This window comes from Aquarana catesbeiana, linkage group LG09, assembly GCF_042186555.1.
Source record: "Aquarana catesbeiana isolate 2022-GZ linkage group LG09, ASM4218655v1, whole genome shotgun sequence".
In the NCBI taxonomy this organism is placed as follows: Eukaryota; Metazoa; Chordata; class Amphibia; order Anura; family Ranidae; genus Aquarana; species Aquarana catesbeiana.
This window is the reverse complement of record NC_133332.1, coordinates 14,918,027-14,937,437: the sequence shown is the minus strand read 5'-3', so window position 1 is coordinate 14,937,437 and position 19,411 is coordinate 14,918,027. Positions and strand designations below refer to the sequence as shown.

Sequence of the window (19,411 nt, the reverse complement as noted above, 5' to 3'; positions counted from 1 at the left end):
AGTAGTGAGTGTACAGCTTGTATAACAGTGTAAATTTGATGTCCCCTCAAAATAACCCAACACACAGCCATTAATGTCTAAACCGCTGGCAACAAAAGTCAGTACACCCCTAAGTGAAAATGTCCAAATTGGGCCCAAAGTGTCAATATTTTTTGTGGCCACCATTTGTTTGCAGCACTGACAACATCATGGAGCTGGTGGATATTAGAGACCTTGCGCTCCTCCACCTTCCATTTGAGGATGCCCCACAGATGCTCAATAGGGTTTAGGTCTGGAGACATTCTTGGCCAGTCCATCGCCTTTACCCTCAGCTTCTTTAGCAAGGCAGTGGTCATCTTGGAGGTGTGTTTGGGGTCATTATCATGTTGGAATACTGCCCTGCGGCCCAGTCTCTGAAGGGAGGGGATCATGCTCTGCTTCAGTATGTCACAGTACATGTTGGCATTCATGGTTCCCTCAATGAACTGTAGCTCCCCAGTGCCGGCAGCACTCATGCAGCCCCAGACCATGACACTCCCACCACCATGATTGACTGTAGGCAAGACACACTTGTCTTTGTATTCCTCACCTGGTTGCCCCCACACACGCTTGTCACCATCTGAACCAAATAAGTTTATCTTGGTCTCATCAGACCACAGGACATGGTTCCAGTAATCCATGTCCTTAGTCTGCTTGTCTTCAGCAAACTGTTTGCAGACTTTCTTGTGCATCATCTTTAGAAGAGGCTTCCTTCTGGGATGACAGCCATGCAGACCAATTTGATGCAGTGTGTGGAGTATGGTCTGAGCACTGACAGGCTGACCCCCCACCCCTTCAACCTCTGCAGCAATGCTGGCAGCACTCATACGTCTATTTCCCAAAGACTGCCTCTGGATATGACGCTGAGCACGTGACCTCAACTTCTTTGGCCGACCATGGCAAAGCCTGTTCTGAGTGGAACCTGTCTTGTTAAACCACTGTATGGTCTTGGCCACCTGGCTGCAACTCAGTTTCAGGGTCTTGGCAATCTTTTTATAGCCTAGGCCATCTTTATGTAGAGCAACAATTCTTTTTTTCAGATCCTCAGAGAGTTCTTTTCCATGAGGTGCCGTGTTGAACTTCCAGTGACCAGTATGAGAGAGTGAGAGCGATAACACCAAATTTAACACACCTGCTCCCCATTCACACCTGAGACCTTGTACCACTAACGAGTCACATGACACCGGGGAGGGAAAATGGCTTATTGGGCCCAATTTGGACATTTTCACTTAGGGGTGTACTCACTTTTGTTGCCAGCGGTTTAGACATTAATGGCTGTGTGTTGGGTTATTTTGAGGGGACATCAAATTTACACTGTTATACAAGCTGTACACTCACTACTTTACATTTTAGCAAAGTGTCATTTCTTCAGTGTTGTCACATGAAAAGATATAATAAAATATTTACAAAACTGTGAGGGGTGTACTCACTTTTGTGAGATACTGTAGGTGTCTATAGACTGATGGCCATATAGTGTATCACTTGTTCCGCTTTAAGGACACGGCAGCCAGCTTCCCAGCCCGCTCCTTAACAACTAGCTATACACAGTTTGTTGAAGGGGAAAAAAAAAAAGCACAAAACACATGAAAAATGCATCAAATCGACATGTTCAAAAACGCAAAACACGTCAGCCTTGCATCAACTGCAACCGCATAGATTTGAACCTAGGGGTAAATCCATCAGTCATGTGTATTCGTCCTTGAATCTCAGTGATCTGTGTGTATTTCTCCCAGATCTGTGCAGTAATCCAGTGTGAGGCTTCCTGTAATAAAGACCACTCACTGCTGCTCTCTCCATCCTTGTGCAGGGTGACTGGTCTGGTCTCCGTCCCCTCTTGTAGTTTTTTGCAGGCAGCCTGTAGTGGATGGAGCCTTCTTGGCCCCTCCCACAGCTCTGCTCTCTCTCCTTGTGCAGGGTGACTGGTCGTCTCGTCTCCGCCCCCCTCCTGTAGTTTTCTGCAGGCAGCCTGTTGTGGGTGGAGCCTTCTGGGCCCCCTCCCACAGTCTGCTCTCTCTCCTTGTGCAGGGGGACCGGTCTTGTCTCCACCCCCTCCTGTAGTTTTATTCAAGCTGCCTATAGTGGGTGGAGTCTGCTGGGCCCCTCCCACAGCTCTGCTCTCTCTCTTTGTGCAGGGTGGCTGGTCTTGTCTCCGCCCCCTCCTGTAGTTTTCTGCAGGCAGCCTGTAGTGGGTGGAGCCTGCTGGGCCCCTCCCACAGCTCTGCTCTCTCTCTCTTTGTGCAGGGTGGCTGGTCTTGTCTCCGCCCCCTCCTGTAGTTTTCTGCAGGCAGCCTGTAGTGGGTGGAGCCTACTTGGCCCCTCCCACAGCTCTGCTCTCTCTTCTTTTGCAGGGTGACTGGTCTTGTCTCCGCCCCCCTCCTGTAGTTTTCTTCAAGCTGCCTATAGTGGGTGGAGTCTGCTGGGCCCCTCCCACAGCTCTGTTCTCTCTCCTTGTGCAGGGTGACTGATCGTCTTGTCTCCGCCCCCCTCCTGTAGTTTTCTGCAGGCAGCCTGTAGTGGGTGGAGCCTTGTGCAGGGTGATTGGTCTTGTCTCCTCCCCCTCCTGTAGTTTTCTGCAGGCAGCCTGTAGTGGGTGGAGCCTGCTTGGCCCCTCCCACAGCTCTGCTCCCTGCGTAGACTTCTATTTGATGCACAGAAAATAGATTTATATCCTTTGTGCCCGCAGTTTATCTGTTTAGAATCCAGAGTTTGTCTTCGGCGTTCTTAAACCAGCTACTTTTTTTTTGTTGTTGTTTCAAATTTCTGCATTCATGATACTTCGCCGCCTCTGTAGCCGCTCTGCTTTGATTAATACCAATCAGAATTCAGTGGCGCTGCTTGAAATCCGCTGACCCCCGCCAGTCTGCGCGCCGGTCACGTTACGCCGACCGGTGGGGGGGGAAGCGATCATCCACTTTCGGCTGACGCTCCAAAGAAGAAGGCAGGAAGAGGTAGGAACTGTCAGGCTGCGCGGCGTGACGGCCTTTGTATCGGACGCCATCAGAGGACGCAGAACAAAAGCTGTGCCGAGTGGGAATAAATTCTTACAACCCGACGACAATTCCCCCCGTCGGTGTCACATCACAGCCGTACTTTCATTTCCAATTCTGTGTGTATTACCGAGCCGCGAGAGCGAGATTTAACAATTGCTCGCTTTCGACAGGAGTTGGGGCTCGGGGAGCGGAACGCGCGCCGGTCCCGGGGGGGATTCACATCCACATTTCATTCAGATATCTGAGGGGTGGAAATTAAAGCGACAGGTAAGTGTGGACACCATGAGACTCTCCGTCCTTTCATCAGGAGGAATTTTCAGGGACGTGGTGACAAGTTTCCTCCGGCCCCTCCGGTAAAAATAGATCTCATTAGTCTTTAGCTGGAGGTTTGTGATCGGGGCGGCTGATGGGACGGTCCTTGCAAGTTGTGCCATGGTTGTTCACCTGTGAGATAAACAGCATGGGGTTCTGTAGTATGGAGTCTGGACTGTACATGGAGTATGTCAGACTGCAGACACAGTACAGGAGATGATCAGAGACTGCAGACATAGTACAGGAAATGATCAGAGACTGCAGACATATTACAGGAGATGATCAGAGACTGCAGACATAGTACAGGAGATGATCAGAGACTGCAGACATATTACAGGAGATGATCAGAGACTGCAGACATATTACAGGAGATGATCAGAGATTGCAGATATAATACAGGAGATGATCAGAGACTGCAGACATTGTACAGGAGATGATCAGAGACTGCAGACATAGTACAGGAGATGGTCAGAGACTGCAGACATAGTACAGGAGATGGTCAGAGACTGCAGACATTGTACAGGAGATGATCAGAGACTGCAGACATAGTACAGGAGATGGTCAGAGACTGCAGACATAGTACAGGAGATGGTCAGAGACTGCAGACATACTACAGGAGATGGTCAGAGACTGCAGACATACTACAAGAGATGGTCAGAGACTGCAGACATGATACAGGAGATGATCAGAGACTGCAGACATAACACAGGAGATGGTCAGAGACTGCAGACATAGTACAGGAGATGGTCAGAGACTGCAGACATACTACAGGAGATGGTCAGAGACTGCAGACATAGTACAGGAGATGGTCAGAGACTGCAGACATACTACAAGAGATGGTCAGAGACTGCAGACATGATACAGGAGATGATCAGAGACTGCAGACATAACACAGGAGATGATCAGAGACTGCAGACATAGTACAGGAGATGATCAGAGACTGCAGACACAGGAGATGATCAGAGACTGCAGACATATTACAGGAGATGATCAGAGACTGCAGACATAGTACAGGAGATGGTCAGAGACTGCAGACACAGTACAGGAGATGATCAGAGACTGCAGACATAGTACAGGAGATGATCAGAGACTGCAGACATAGTACAGGAGATGGTCAGAGACTGCAGACACAGTACAGGAGATGATCAGAGACTGCAGACATATTACAGGAGATGATCAGAGACTGCAGACATAATACAGGAGATGATCAGAGACTGCAGACATTGTACAGGAGATGATCGGAGACTGCAGACATAGTACAGGAGATGATCAGGGACTGCAGACATAGTACAGGAGATGATCAGAGACTGCAGACATATTACAGGAGATGATCAGAGACTGCAGACATATTACAGGAGATGATCAGAGACTGCAGACATATTACAGGAGATGGTCAGAGACTGCAGACATATTACAGGAGATGGTCAGAGACTGCAGACATATTACAGGAGATGGTCAGAGACTGCAGATATATTACAGGAGATGATCAGAGACTGCAGACATATTACAGGAGATGATCAGAGACTGCAGACATATTACAGGAGATGGTCAGAGACTGCAGACATATTACAGGAGATGATCAGAGACTGCAGACATATTACAGGAGATGGTCAGAGACTGCAGACATAGTACAGGAGATGATCAGAGACTGCAGACATATTACAGGAGATGGTCAGAGACTGCAGATATAATACAGGAGATGATCAGAGACTGCAGACATAGTACAGGAGATGATCAGAGACTGCAGACATGGTACAGGAGATGATCCAAGACTGCAGACATATCACAAGAGATGATCAGAGACTGCAGACTTAATACAGGAGATGGTCAGAGACTGCAGACCTACTACAGGTGTTGCTGGTGACTTAAAACCTTCTGCAGGAGACAATGATTGGGGACATGTTACATTTTTCCAGTTCTCTATCTGACTCTAATAACGTTCTAATGTGGTTTTTTTTTTTTGTGTTTTCCTTTCTGAATTGACCCCCCTGTTTGGGGGCAGGAGAGAGTTTTTTTTTTCAATCTCATAAAGTATTAAAAAAGAAAAGAAACTTGTGTGACGGAGTTCGATCTGATTGGATTGCTGTATGAAGCACCACAACATATAACTATTGTTATTTCTGGTCCTAAGTTACGGGCTTTTCCATTTTCTTGCTTAAAAAGGGGTTATGCCTCCCCGCCCCCGCCCCCCCATGAAAAAATTTAAAGTCAGCAGCTACAAAAATCCTGCAGCCGCTGACTTTTAATATTAGGACACTTACCTGTCCAGGGTTCCCGCAATGTCGGCACCCCCAGATGATCTTCGGACCAGCTCCCGGGTGCTGCCCTCGCCATTCATGGTAAGGGAATCTGGCAGTGAAGCGGAGCTTCTACTTTTGAGCGGAACTCCGCTTTATGTTTTTTACTTTTTGATTATGAACAAGTAGCTGGGGCCAATTATAAGGGTTTTGTTAATGAGTTCCCAGAAGTTTAACAACATCTTTTCTTTTTTCTTTCTCTCCCTTGGAATGTCATAACACTGGAACTTAGATCAGAAGTATTGTTGTGGGTTTTTTAATTGTATTGCACAATGTAATAAATAAATGAGATGCACTTTCACTAATGAGGTCTACAAAGGGCCGCTTTGCAAGTATCAAAGGGCTGCATTTAGTTCTTGAGCTGTAGGTTGGGAGGGATGTCCTCTCACTTTGGCTATGGGACAGGAAGTAAAGGGAAATCTTCCCAATGGGAACACGCATGGCAAAAAAAAAACTCACTCCATCCAAAAAAGCAAAGTTCCGAACCTTCCCCATATTATCTAGACTAAAAATAAGTTTTGGCTGGAGTTCCTCTTTACTGTTTAGGGTGAGCACTGGCCCATCCTTGCCGTTTTTTTCCCCCTTTCCTTGCCCGGTGTAAGCTGCGTGCGTGCGCGGGGTCAGTGGGAGTTTAACAGCACTTGGCACGCTGAAGAGCTCCGTAATAAATGCCAAATGAAAGAGATTTTAATTTGACCATAATGCAATTCTAAAACAAGATTGTTCTAAAAATAAACCACATTTATTATTCCTATTAGAAAAGTTTCTAAAAGAAAAGGGTAAAAAAAAAAAAAATAATAATAATAAACTGCCAAGCTTTCATCCCGCGGCCTCGCAGCTCCGGCTTTGTCCTAAATAGGCAGCAAGTTGGGTGACTCCAGGCTAGATAAGTCATCTCATGAGTTCCTTCAAAAGTAGAAGTAAACCCTGTCACCAAAACCTCCGAAGATTTAACATGTTCGTGTCATTTCAAAAGTTTAAAATCTGCAGCTTTTTCATTGAATTGATCTCTTGGGATCCTGCGATCGAGGTCCTGGTTCAGGCATTTCTGGTGACACCCGATGAGAGGGAATCACTGATTGTATCCAGAACTAGTTTCTCCATTGGAAGGTTTCCCTTCTATTTCTGTTCTGCTGTTAACCCACAATTGTGGATTTTCTTTCATTTTCACTCTCAGTGATAACAGTAAAGGACACATAAAGCGGGTGAATCTCCCTAACTGGGGCACAGACAGCACTACAAACCTGACGGGGGTTCGATACCCTCTCCACTCTATGCAAAACCCCAAAAAATAAAGTTTTGCTTTTATTTATATTTTAAAAATGGTCTTACAGATTACAAATAGATACAGTGATTAAACTATCCTTCATTCTCACTCTCCCATTTTTCTCTTGCATCCTTCCTTCTCTCCCTCTCACCTTTCCATTCCACCCTTCCTTCTCTCCCATTCATTTTTCCCTTCCATGCTTCCTTCTCTTCCTCTAGCCTTTCCCTTCCATCCCTCTCCCCCCCCATCTTTCCTTTCCATTCATGCTTTCCAACCTTCCTTCTCTTCTCTCCCTCCGTCTTTCCTTTCCATCCTTCCTTCTCTCCCCCCAGCTTTCCTTCTCTCCCTCCCGTCCCCCCCCCCCATCCTTTCTTCTCTCCCTTCCATCCTTCCTTCTCTCCCTCCAGTCTTTTCTTTCCATCCTTTCTTCTCTCCCCCCATCTTTCCCATCTGTCTTTCCCTTCCATCCTTCCATCTCTCACTCCAGTCTTTTCGTCCCATCCTTCCTTCTCTCCATACTGTCTTTCCCTTCCGTCTTTCCCTCTCTCTCTCCCATCTTTCCCTTCCATCCTTCCTTCTCTCCCTCTCATCTTTCCCATCCGTCTTTTCCTTTCATCCTTCCTTCTCACCCTCCGTCTTTCCTTTCCATTCTTCCTTCTGTCCCCCCAGCTTTCCTTCTCTCCCTCCCGTCTCTCCCCCCCATCCTTTCTTCTCTCCCTTCCATCTTTCTCTTCCATCTTTCCTTCTCTCGCTCCCATCTTTTCCTTCCATCCTTTCTTTTCTCCCTCTCATCTTTCCTGTCCGTCTTTCCCTTCCATCCTTCCTTCCTTCTCTCCCTCCAGTCTTTCCCTTCCTTCTTTCCCTCCAGTCTTTTCCTTCAATCCTTCCTTCTCTCCCTCTCATCTTTCCCCTCCATCTTTCCCTTATATCCTTCCTTCTCTCCATCCCATCTTTCCTTTTCATCCTTTCTTCTCTCCCTTCCATCTTTCCCTCTCTCTCCCATCTTTCCCTTCCATCCTTCCTTCCTTCTCTCCCTCCAGTCTTTCCCTTCCTTCTTTCCCTCCAGTCTTTTCCTTCGATCCTTCCTTCTCTCCCTCTCATCTTTCCCGTCCGTCTTTCCCTTTCATCCTTCCTTCTCTCCCTCCTGTCTTTCTCTTCTATCTTTCCCTTCCATCCTTCCTTCCTTAGCTCCCTCTTATGCCGCGTACACACGGGCAGACTTTTCCACGGACTAGGTCTGGCGGACTTTTCAAGGGGCTTTCCGACGGACTCTCTGAATGAACGGACTTGCCTACACACGATCAACCAAAGTCCGATGGATTTGTACGTGATGACGTACGGCCGGCCTAAAACAAGGAAGTTGATAGCCAATAGCTGCCCTAGCGTCAGTTTTTGTTCGTCGGACTAGTATACAGACGAGCAGACTTTTCGACCGGACTCAAGTCCGTCGGACAGATTTGAAACATGTTTCATTTCTAGGTCCGTCAAACTTTTGGGAAAAAAATTGCGCTGGAGCCCACACACGATCGAATTATCCGACGGACTCCGGTCCTCCGGACCAAGTCTGCCGTAAAGTCCACTCGTGTGTACGCGGCATTAGTTTTTCCCCATTCCATCCTTCCTTCTCTCCCTCCTGTCTTTCCTTTCCATCCTTCCTTCTGTCCTTCCCTTCCATCCGTACTTGTCTACCTTTGATCCTTCTCTACCATCCTTCCCTCTCTTCTTTCCCTTCCATCCGTTTGTCCTGTCCAACTTTCCCTTACATACTTCAATCCTTACTTTTCTTCATCCCATTTTTCCTTCAACCCTTCCTTCTCTCCCTTCCATCTTTCCTTTCCATCCTTCTTTCTCTCCTTCCGATCTTTCCCTTCCATTCTTCCTTCTTTCTCTCCCATCTTTCCTTTCCATCCATTCTCATCATTATTTCATCTTTCCCTTTCTTTTCTTCCCTCCGGTTCTCTGGTCTTTCCCTTCCTAACCTCCATCCTTCCTTCTCTCCCTCCCAACTTTCCCTTCCATTCTTCCGTCTACTCCCATCTTTCCCTTCCATTCTTCCTTCTTTCTCTCTCATCTTTCCGTACATTTTCATATTTCTTTCATCTTTCCCTTTCCTTTCTTCCCTCCCGTTCTCTGGTCTTTCCCTTCCAAACTTCCATCCTTCCTTGTACTCCCATCTTTCCCTTCCATTCTTCCTTCTCTTCCCATCTTTTCCTTCCATTTTTCTGTCTTTTAACTTTTTGGCGGCAACCTAAGAAGGAAGGAAGGTCTGGGGTGAAAAATGTCCGCCTCGTCCTGCATACTCCTGCCCAGGCCTATGTGTATGTACCAATCTCCAGGCAGGTGAATCCAATTCCTCCTATTTTCAGCGGTGTTTTTTCCATGGCCGATGGGTACGGCTCATTCATTTATCCAACAGAAACGAGACGTTAACAGCTGTACTCGGGGTGAAAAAAGAAAAGCAAATCAAAATAGCAAATGATGGATTGAAGCTGAAGCAGAAAACCCGCCCGGCTCCACCAAGAATCAGTATTCTTGTCTCTATTAACAAGATTAAATGCCGGGCTCTGTTGTTTTTCTGTCTAGTCAACAGCGTTCATTTATGGATTTGACATAATTTATCACGAGAAAAAGCCTCCGCTCTTCCAGAAGAATCCTCTCCCCTGAATTATGTTTTTTTTTTTGTTGTTTATTTCTTTTTCTCAGTTTTTTTTTCTTTTTCTTTTCATTGTTATATTTATAGTTACCTCACCGACACCGGAGAATGAAGGCTAAATGTCAAATAAATGATTATAAAATGTAGTGGGTCCCCTAGGAGGGAATGGAATGATGTTGCTGCAGCTGCACAGATCCTTCCATTAATCTTATTAGATGATTCCGTTGGTTAGGCGATACTTCCTCGGATCAGGCGGATTTTCTGCCTTCTTTTCATAAGGCGCGGTATTAGGAGGTTTGATGGCCTTGTTTTAGGGGGCACATGTCATTTTTTTGTGATTTTTTTTTTTCTTTTCTGCCAATGAGGGCAACCAGCTGCAGCGAGTAGAAGGTTAACAGAAGGCATGGCAGCGATGGTTAATTCCAGTTTTAATTGCAACTTTATTAGGTACACCTTGCTAGTACTGGGTTGGACCCCCCCTTTGCCTTCCTTCTTCGGGGGGCATAGATCCAACAAGGTGTTGGAAACATTCCTCAGTCCATAGTGACATGATAGCATCACTAGGTTGCTGCAGATTTGTCGGCTGCAGATCCATGATGCCAGTCTCCCGTTCCCACCACATCCCAAAGGTGCTGTACTGAAGGGGTCTCCAAACTGGTACCTGAGGGCCAAATGTGGTGGCCCTTTGCTAGCCTTTATCCGGCCCTTGAGGCACTATTCCTCCCACTGACACCAAGAAAGGGGCACTATTCCTCCCACTGACACCAAGAAAGGGGCACTATTCCTTCCACTGGTACCAATGATGGGATTGGCCAAGTTTGGAGAGGAATGTACCGTGGCAATCCCGTTAGTCAATCGCTGTTTCTGTGGTGATGAGAAGATGGAAGCGCGGACTTCTTTGATGAAATTGCTCCTTAGGAACTGTGTTTTTTTTTGACTTGGCTGGTTGTTGACGTAGGAAACAGCATCTGGTTTACCCACTGACACCAACAAGGGGGCACTATTCCTTCCACTGATACCAATGATGGGATACTATTCCTCCTACTAATACGGGCGCTACACCTTCTCCTACTGACCACCGACTTTGAGGCCACTGGTGCTGGGCCAATATATTTTCTGCCCCTGCTGGCCACAATCCGGCCCTCCTAAAGTCTGGAGGACCATAAACTGGCCCCTTCTGTTTGAAAAGTTTGGAGACCCCTGATCTATTGGATTGAGATGTGGTGAGTGTGGAGGCCATTGGAGTACAGGGACCTCATTGTCCAGTGGTGAGATGATTGGAGCTTTGTGACATGGTGCATTATCCTGCTGGAAGGAGCCATCAGAAGATGGGGACACTGTAGTCATAAAGGGATGGACATGGTCAGCAATATTCAGGTAGGCCGTGGTGTTTAAACGATGATCAGTTGGTACTGAGGGGTCCAAAGGTGCCAAGAAAATATCCCGCACACCATTACACCCCCACCACCAAAAGCCTGAACCGGTGATACAAGGCAGGATGGATCCATGCGCCAAATTCTGACCCCATCATCTGAATGTCGGAGCTGAAATCCAGACTCATCAGACCAGGCAACGTTTTTCCAATCTTCTATTGTACAATTTTGGTGATCCTGTGCCAATTGTAGCCTCAGTTTCCTGTTCTTGGCTGACAGGAGTGACACCCGGTGTGGTCTTCTACTGCTGTAGCCCATCTGCTTCAAGGATGGATGTGTTGTGCGTTTAGAGATGGTATTCTGCATACCTTGGGTGTAACGAGGGGTTATTTGAGTTACTGTTGCCTTTCTATCACCTAGAACCAGTCTGCCCATTCTCCCCTGACATCAACAAGTAATTTTCCTCCACACAACTGCCGCTCACCGGATATTTTCTCTTTTTCCCACCATTCTCTGTAAACCCGAGAGATTGTTGTGTGTGAAAATCCCAGAACTACTCAGACCAGCCCCGTCTGGGACCAACAACCCATGCCATGTTCAAAGTCACTTAAATGCCCTTTCTTCACCATTCCGATGCTCAGTTTGAACTACAGCAAGTTGTCTTCACCACGTCTAGATGCCTAAATGCGTTGAGCTGCTGCCATGTCATTGGCTGATTAGCAATTTGTGCTACCAAGCAATGGAACAGGTGTACCTAATAAATTGGCCAGTGAGTGTATATATTAAATTACTGTGTGTAAACAAAGAGCATGTGGCCTGAGAACCAGGGTGGATATAAATCAATGTTTAAAAAAAAAAAAAAAATTGAATCAATTGAATCAATTTTTTTGATTTAAATCAAATTTTTTTTTTATTTAAATCGATTTTTTTGATTTTTATCAAATCTATTTTAATAAAATGCTTTTGGAGTAAAAATCTATCTAAAGATAGTTTTCTATTTAAGATACATTAATAATTTAGTTTATTCAGCATGAAACGGAGCTTAGTTATGTAGCACGAGGCTGTATATATTCTGCAATATTTACATTTTTGGTAAACTCATTCAATGAATCCAAGCTCTGCAAGCTGAGATAACATACGCTGCATTGATGCATGCACACAATTTCACAGTAACCATGAGATAATCCTTCAGGAATTGTCCTTTATCCCATTGTTTTGCAAATCTATGTACACTACAAACTGTACGATTGAATCGGTTCTGATAACTCTGTTTTACTAACCTGACGGCTTATTCTTTTAAATAGGAAACCTTCATTTTGTTTCCAAATATTAAATATTCTAACCACCAGAAAGAATGAGTCCTTACATTTAAAGAGCACCTGTCATTTCAGACCCATCATGGCAGCGCCTGTTAGCGGGCGTCCACTCAGGTGCTGCCGCCACGTCCCTCAACGCCGCATCACCAGCCGTCCCATTAAAGTGAATGGGAACTGTCGGGTCAGAGGAGGAGCCGGGACAGAGATGACAGTTGCCCTTTAAAAATTATAATTCAAATCAACGATCTAAATCAAGCATTTTTACTAGTGATTTAAATCAAACCCATCCCTGCTGAGAACAGAGCATTGCTATAACTCTATCACCAGTGACAGGTAAAGTGAATAACATTGATTATCTGGTTACAATGGCAACTAAAAGTGGGTGGGATATATTAGGCAGCAAGTGAACATGTTATCCCTGAAGGTGATGTGTTGAAGCAGAAAAAAAAAATGGCCAGTGGTCGCAGTTTGTTGTGTATGGGGCTGTGTAGCCGCAGAGCGGTCAAGGTGCCCATGCTGTCCACAGCCAAAAAGTACCTACAATGGGCACGTGAGCATCAGAACCTGGAGCAACGGAAGAAGGTGGCCCAGTCTGAGGAGTCACGTTTTATTTAACATCATATCAATGGCCGGGTGGGTGTGCGTCGCTTACCTGGGGAAGAGTTGGCACCAGGATGCAGTATGGGAAGAAGGTAAGCCGGCAGAGGCAGTGGGATGCTTTGGGTAATGTCCTGCTAGGAAATCTTGACTCCTAGACTCCTGTTACGTTGACACGTACCACCTACCTGAACATTGTTTGTGACCAAGTACACCCCTTCATGGAAACCGTATTCCCTGATGGCAGTGGCCTCTTTTAGCAGGATAATGCACCCTGCCACACTGCAAAAAATGGTTCAAGAATGGTTTGAGGAACACGACAAAGAGTTTAAGATGTTGACTTGGCCTCCACATTCTCCAGATCTCAATTCAATCGAGCGTCTGTGGGATGTGCTGGAAAAACGAAAATCTGATCCATGGAGGCCTCGCCTCGCAAACTTACAGGACTTTAAATGATCTGCTACTGACGGCTTGGTGCCAGATACCACAGCGTACCTTCAGAGGTCTAGTGGTGTCCATGCCGGGGTCAGGGCTGTTATGGCGGCAGAAGTGGGACCTACTCAATATTGCGTAGGTGGCCATAAAGTTAAGGCTGATTGGTGTATATTGTCTGCAGGACTCTCGACCAACCAAATGCTTGCAGCCTTTTGATATATAATGGGGATGTTTAAGGAGGCTTCTGGACAAAAGTATGTTCTTCTTGCCTAGATGAGAAAGGAGGAAATACGACAGTGGAAGAGCTTGAAAACCGAAAATACTAAAAAGGTGGGGGGAGGGGATGCTACAAGCTAAAATTATTACAATAGTTAAGTTCCACTTTACATCCCTGGCTCCTTCCATACTGGGGGGCCGGGGAAGTGAAGGCCTGAGAATCATCTTCTGGTTCACAAAGGAGATATTGAACTTACTGAACTATTTTAGCGGACGTTTTTCGGTTCCTGTTGGCCTTCACCGCCTCTTTTTCTATTTTTTCCAAACTTCATTTCACATCCCTGCCAGCTCCAGCCCGCTAACTGTTCTTCAATGTTGCTTAAACTTTAATGAAACTCTTAATTTAAACCGAGAGGAAACAACAAAAGCTCGTACACACAATTAACAAGGGCTTAAAACCATCAACAAACAATCAGCATGCAATTAAACAATAATAGCGTGCTTATCGGTGTCCTGGAGAGGAACGTACCGCGGTGATCCCGTTAGTCAATCGCTGTTTCTGTGGTGATGAGAAGATGGAAGCGCGGACTTCTTTGATTAAATTGCTCCTTAGGAACCGTGTTTTTTTGACTTGGCTGGTTGCTTACGTAGGAAACAGCATCTGGTTTGCCACAAAGGCCAACTTTTTGTTACACGGAATCTGCTTTTTATGGCTGGTCTTGAAGAACAGGCAATGGGTACAATGCTGATGTCCCAGTGGACTTTTGACCTTGTGCCATCACTTTATTTTATGACCAATGGCCATGCCGATGTCCCAGTGGACTCTTGGCCCTGTGCCATCACTTTATATTATAACCAATGGCCATACCGATGTCCCAGTGGACTCTTGGCCCTGTGCCATCACTTTATATTAGGACCGATGGCCATGCCGATTTCCCAGTGGACTCTTGGCCCTGTGCCATCACTTTATATTAGGACCGATGGCCATGCCGATTTCCCAGTGGACTCTTGGCCCTGTGCCATCACTATATATTAGGACCAATGGCCATGCCGATGTGCCAGTGGACTCTTGGCCCTGTGCCATCACTTTATAATATGACCAATGGCCATGCCGATGTGCCAGTGGACTCTTGGCCCTGTGCCATCACTTTATATTATGACCAATGGCCATGCCGATGTCCCAGTGGACTCTTGGCCCTGTGCCATCACTTTATATTATGACCAATGGCCATACCGATGTCCCAGTGGACTCTTGGCCCTGTGCCATCACTTTATATTAGGACCGATGGCCATGCCGATGTGCCAGTGAACTCTTGGCCCTGTGCCATCACTTTATAATATGACCAGTGGCCATGCCGATGTCCCAGTGGACTCTTGGCCCTGTGCCATCACTTTATATTATGGCCGATGGCCATGCCGATGTCCCAGTGGACTCTTGGCCCTGTGCTATCACTTTATATTATAACCAATGGCCATGCCGATGTCCCAGTGGACTCTTGGCCCTGTGCCATCACTTTATAATATGACCAATGGCCATGCCGATGTCCCAGTGGACTCTTGGCCCTGTGCCATCACTTTATATTATGACCAATAGCCATGCCGATGTCCCACTGGACTCTTGGCCCTGTGCCAACACTTTATATTATGACCAATGGCCATGCCGATGTCCCAGTGGACTCTTGGTCCTGTGCCATCACTTTATATTAGAACCAATGGCCATGTCGATGTCCCAGCAGACTCTTGGCCCTGTGCCATCACTTTATATTAGGACCAATGGCCATACCGATGTCCCACTGGACTCTTGGCCCTGTGCTATCACTTTATATTATGACCAATGGCCATGCTGATGTCCCAGTGGACTCTTGGCCCTGTGCCATCACTTTATATTATGACCAATGGCCTTGCCGATGTCCCAGTGGACTCTTGGCCCTGCGCCATCATTTTATATTATGACCAATGGCCATGCCGATGTCCCAGTGGACACTTGGCCTTGTACCCGCACTTTATATTGTGACCAATGCCCATTGAATGGATGAGGCACAAGTATGGTGGAGGAACCATTGCATTCACGGCTGATTGATTGTGGGAATTTTCCAGCAAGCCAGGAAATCTCTCTGTGCAAAAAAACTTTTAATTCCAAGCACCATAAGGAATGAAATGAATCTGTTATTGTTGGGTATGAGCAGCCAGTCTGAACCTACTTTTGTAGTTAAATTGAAGATTTTGCCAAAGTTTTGTTGCAGTTAGCCTCAAAGTTGGTCATGTGGCACTGATCATTGAAATTAGCTTCAAGATTAAGTTCACCTTTGTAATAAAATGTACTTTCCCATAAATGTACTTTCCAGTATTGTAAAAAAAAATATCTATCTTAATTGGGGACAAAATGAGCCTACTTCAATGATGAGCCTGTAGGCCAAGTATAGCTTCCCTGAAGCTTGGCCAAAAAACTTCCATTCAGCAACATCCGTCAAGTTCTGCACAGAATCTAGGGCATTGGTGTCCAACTCCATTTCATCATGGGCTGCAACAGTATTATGGTTGCCCTCAAAAGGCCAGTTGTATCTGTAAGACCAGATGTTCAGAGCACCCAACCCACGCCCCCCCCCCCTTACATCAGAAGTAAAGATACTCCCACCCTCCCCTACTTTACAGTGCACCCTCCTTAACTTTTGTGCTTCTGCTGGGAAGAAGCTAAGGGCAGAGATGGGAAGCAGAAAGTGCAGGGTCTGGAAGAGGACCAAAGGAGGGCTGGAGTCAGCTTCTGGAGTCTGATGAATGCTGAGAACAGGGGAGGCGGAGGCGAGGGGGTGCTGCGGCTGTACAGAGAGGCGCAGGATCTGTAGGAGGAGTTCTGTCCTCTCTGCTGCTGACTGCTGAGACAAGGTGCGAAAGGAGATGAGAGGGGTGCAGCAGCTGCAGGAGAGGTGTGAGGGCCACATGAAATGGCCTGGTAGGCCGCGTTCGGCCCGCAGGCCTTGTGTTTGTCAAGTGATCTAGGACATGAGATCCATTAAGAATGCCCACAGAATCTAAGGAATGAGCACTGGCTGACGGAGAATGCACTGCGCATGCGTGTGTCTGGTTGTGAGATGGAGAAAGAAAGAGTGCTCGTTCCATAGATGTGGGGGTCTCCAAACTTTTGAGTGTGAGGGCCACATCATATATTTTACAAATTTTCCTGGGCTGAAAAAAAATAGTTTGATAAATGAATTAATAATAAAATTTAGGCAAATGAACAAGCAAGCTCTAGGAAATAGCTGCACATCAGAAGTGCCCCCATCACTTCAGAAGTCCCCCCTTTTTAGATTAGAAGCCAACCCATCACATCAGAGCCCCACCTTATGCATCGGATTCCCAATCAGAGTCCCCCTTACTTCAGTGTCTCCATCTGAAGTCCTATTATTACATCAGGGTTCCCGATTGGGGTCCCCCCCTTACTTAAGGGTCCCCATCAGAGTCCTCCCCCTCACATCAGGGTCCCCATCGAATCCTCCCTTTACATCAGGGTCTCCATCGGAGATCTTGCATCAGGCTTCCTGTCGGGGTCCCCCCTTACGTTAGGGTCGCCATCAAAGCCACCTCCCCTTACCAATCTAATTAGGCTTACAGTATGACTGAACCTGATCTGAATCCTCAGTCGGAGCATTGAGACTGAGGATACAACACTGACCCTGGATGAGGAAAGTATTTCGTAATGAGCCGGATGTGACCTGTGGGCTGTAGTTTGGAGATCCCCGCCTTTTAGATGCTGAAGGTACGCCTAACTGATCTCACATCCTAGAATGGACTTTTTATGGGCAGCCTTAAAAGAAGTCTTGCTTGGCCTTCATGATTATCATTTCTAGTAAGCTCAATTTGTCTCCACAAAAGGATTGTTGTTTTTAAATACCTTTATTGTGTAGTACATTTAAATACAAAGGTGAACTCACCCTTAAAATAAAAAAAAAAAAGCAAAGTTCCCTCTAAAGCAAAAGCAAAGTTCCCTCTAAAGCTTTGAAACGCAATGCTCCTAACCAGCCAGCCCATGTAATCACCATAACAGTGATGTTATAAGGATCACATGGCTTTGTTTATAAACGAATGTTAAGGTTATCATTAAGTTTGCCGTTCGGTTTGGTGTTTGGGATAGCATCAGGTTCAGTTTGGTGTTTGGGATAGCGTCAGGTTGGGTTTGGTGTTTGGGATAGCGTCAGGTTGGGTTTGGTGTTTGGGATAGTGTCAGGTTGGGTTTGGTGTTTGGGATAGCATCAGGAATAAGTTTAGTGTTTGGGGTTTTCTGGCACAAAAACATGTCTTGGTTGAAGGGAACTTCTCTAACACCCAGGAGCCAATTAAAGCCCTTGACACCCTTAAAAAAAATAAACAAACAAAAAAAAAGCACCATCATTTTCTCTTACCCTATACACTCCAATGCATTTGCTGAATAGTAAAATTACGCCGTGTCCTGAATTTAATTGAAAATTCCCAATTTTGCTCACCCTTAGTCACAGTCAATTTAATTGTGTTGGTATTTGTTCTCTTGATTTTTGACCGTTTGCAGACCTATAATGCCAGCTAAGTATAAAGGATGAGATTTCTCCCATAATTTAATAATCTAGAAAGAGAAAAAAAAAAAAAAAAACTTGCTACAAAGTTGTCAAATTAAAGCCATTAATTTTCAGAGTTCATTATCATGGATTCATTAACTCCTATTATTCCATGTGATTATTTGTGTGTATAAATATATCAGTCGTTGTGTCTGTAGATATACCGTATATGGTATATAGCTATGGTGATATTTTTTGGGGATGTATTTCCTATTCCATATCTCAGAATTGACATGGTACAGACAGAGCCAATTTCAGCCGCGGGAAAATAATTGGTGGGTGAAATATATATTGTGATTTTCCCATTATATTACTCCGGCTGATATATTCCGCGCTGGAAGTAGATTTACAGATAAGATATTGCATTGCACGGCCTTCTATGGAAATAGGACTGGCACAAATCAGGTTACGGGGAGGAGGGGACACTGTATAGAAATATATAGCTTTTTGTTGCATTCTTTTACGCCGCAGATTTGAAATTGAGCCTGAGCGCCTAATATGAGGCTGCGGGGCTTGCGAGGAGATGGCAGCCATGATAGGGGAGGTTAACCCTATTATCCGTGCCCCGGTGTATACCGCAATCCATCTTCCCGCATGAGGGGACAATAAACCGTGTGACACAGAGCGGGGCCCATCCTCATCCTCCTTCACCGAACACTTCCCTGCCTGAGTGAGGCCATTATCATGTCTTATTAACTGCTTCTGACACCTAGCTTAGGTCAGCCTATCCTATCCATCCTTCTTTTTTCTTTTCTTTTTCTCCTTTTCTTCCATTTTTTTTTTTCCTCTCTTGTTATCTCTTTTTCTTTCTTTTTCTTTCTTTCTCGTTCTCTCGTTCTCTCTCTCTTTTTCTCTCTCGTTCTCTTTCTTTCCCTCTTCCTCTTTCTTTCTATTTCTTTCTCTTTCTTTCCCTCTTCCTCTTTCTTTTTCTCTTTCTTTCTCTTCCTCTCTTTCTTTTTCTGTATTACTTTCTCTTTCTTTCTCTCTTTCATTTTCTTTATTACTCTTTCTTTCTCTCTTTCATTTTCTTTATCTCTCTCTCTCTCTCTCTCTCTCTTCCTTCCTCTTTTTCCCCTCTTTCTTTCTCTCTCTTTCTTCCTCTTTCTCTCTTTTTCTCTTCCTCTTTCTCTTTATTTCCCTCTTCCTTCATTCTCTTTCTCTCTTTTTCCCCCTCTTCCACTCCCTCTTCCTCTTTCTCTTCCCTTCTCTCTTCCTTTCTTCCTTTTTTTCTCTCTTCCTCGCTTCCTTTCCATTTCCCTCTTCCTCTCTCTCTCTCTTTCTCTCTTCCTTTCTATCTTCCTCTTTCTCTTTTTCTCTTTGTCTCTCCTGCTCTCTCACCCGCTCTCTCTCT

At 45.6% G+C, this 19,411-nt stretch overlaps 1 protein-coding gene across 6 annotated transcripts in view; it reads left to right on the top strand.

Moving 5' to 3' along the window:
- Window positions 1–19,411, top strand: part of DACH2 (dachshund family transcription factor 2) — a 653,893-nt gene that overhangs the window by 238,878 nt on the left and 395,604 nt on the right. The gene's annotated exons all lie outside the window — the stretch shown is intronic.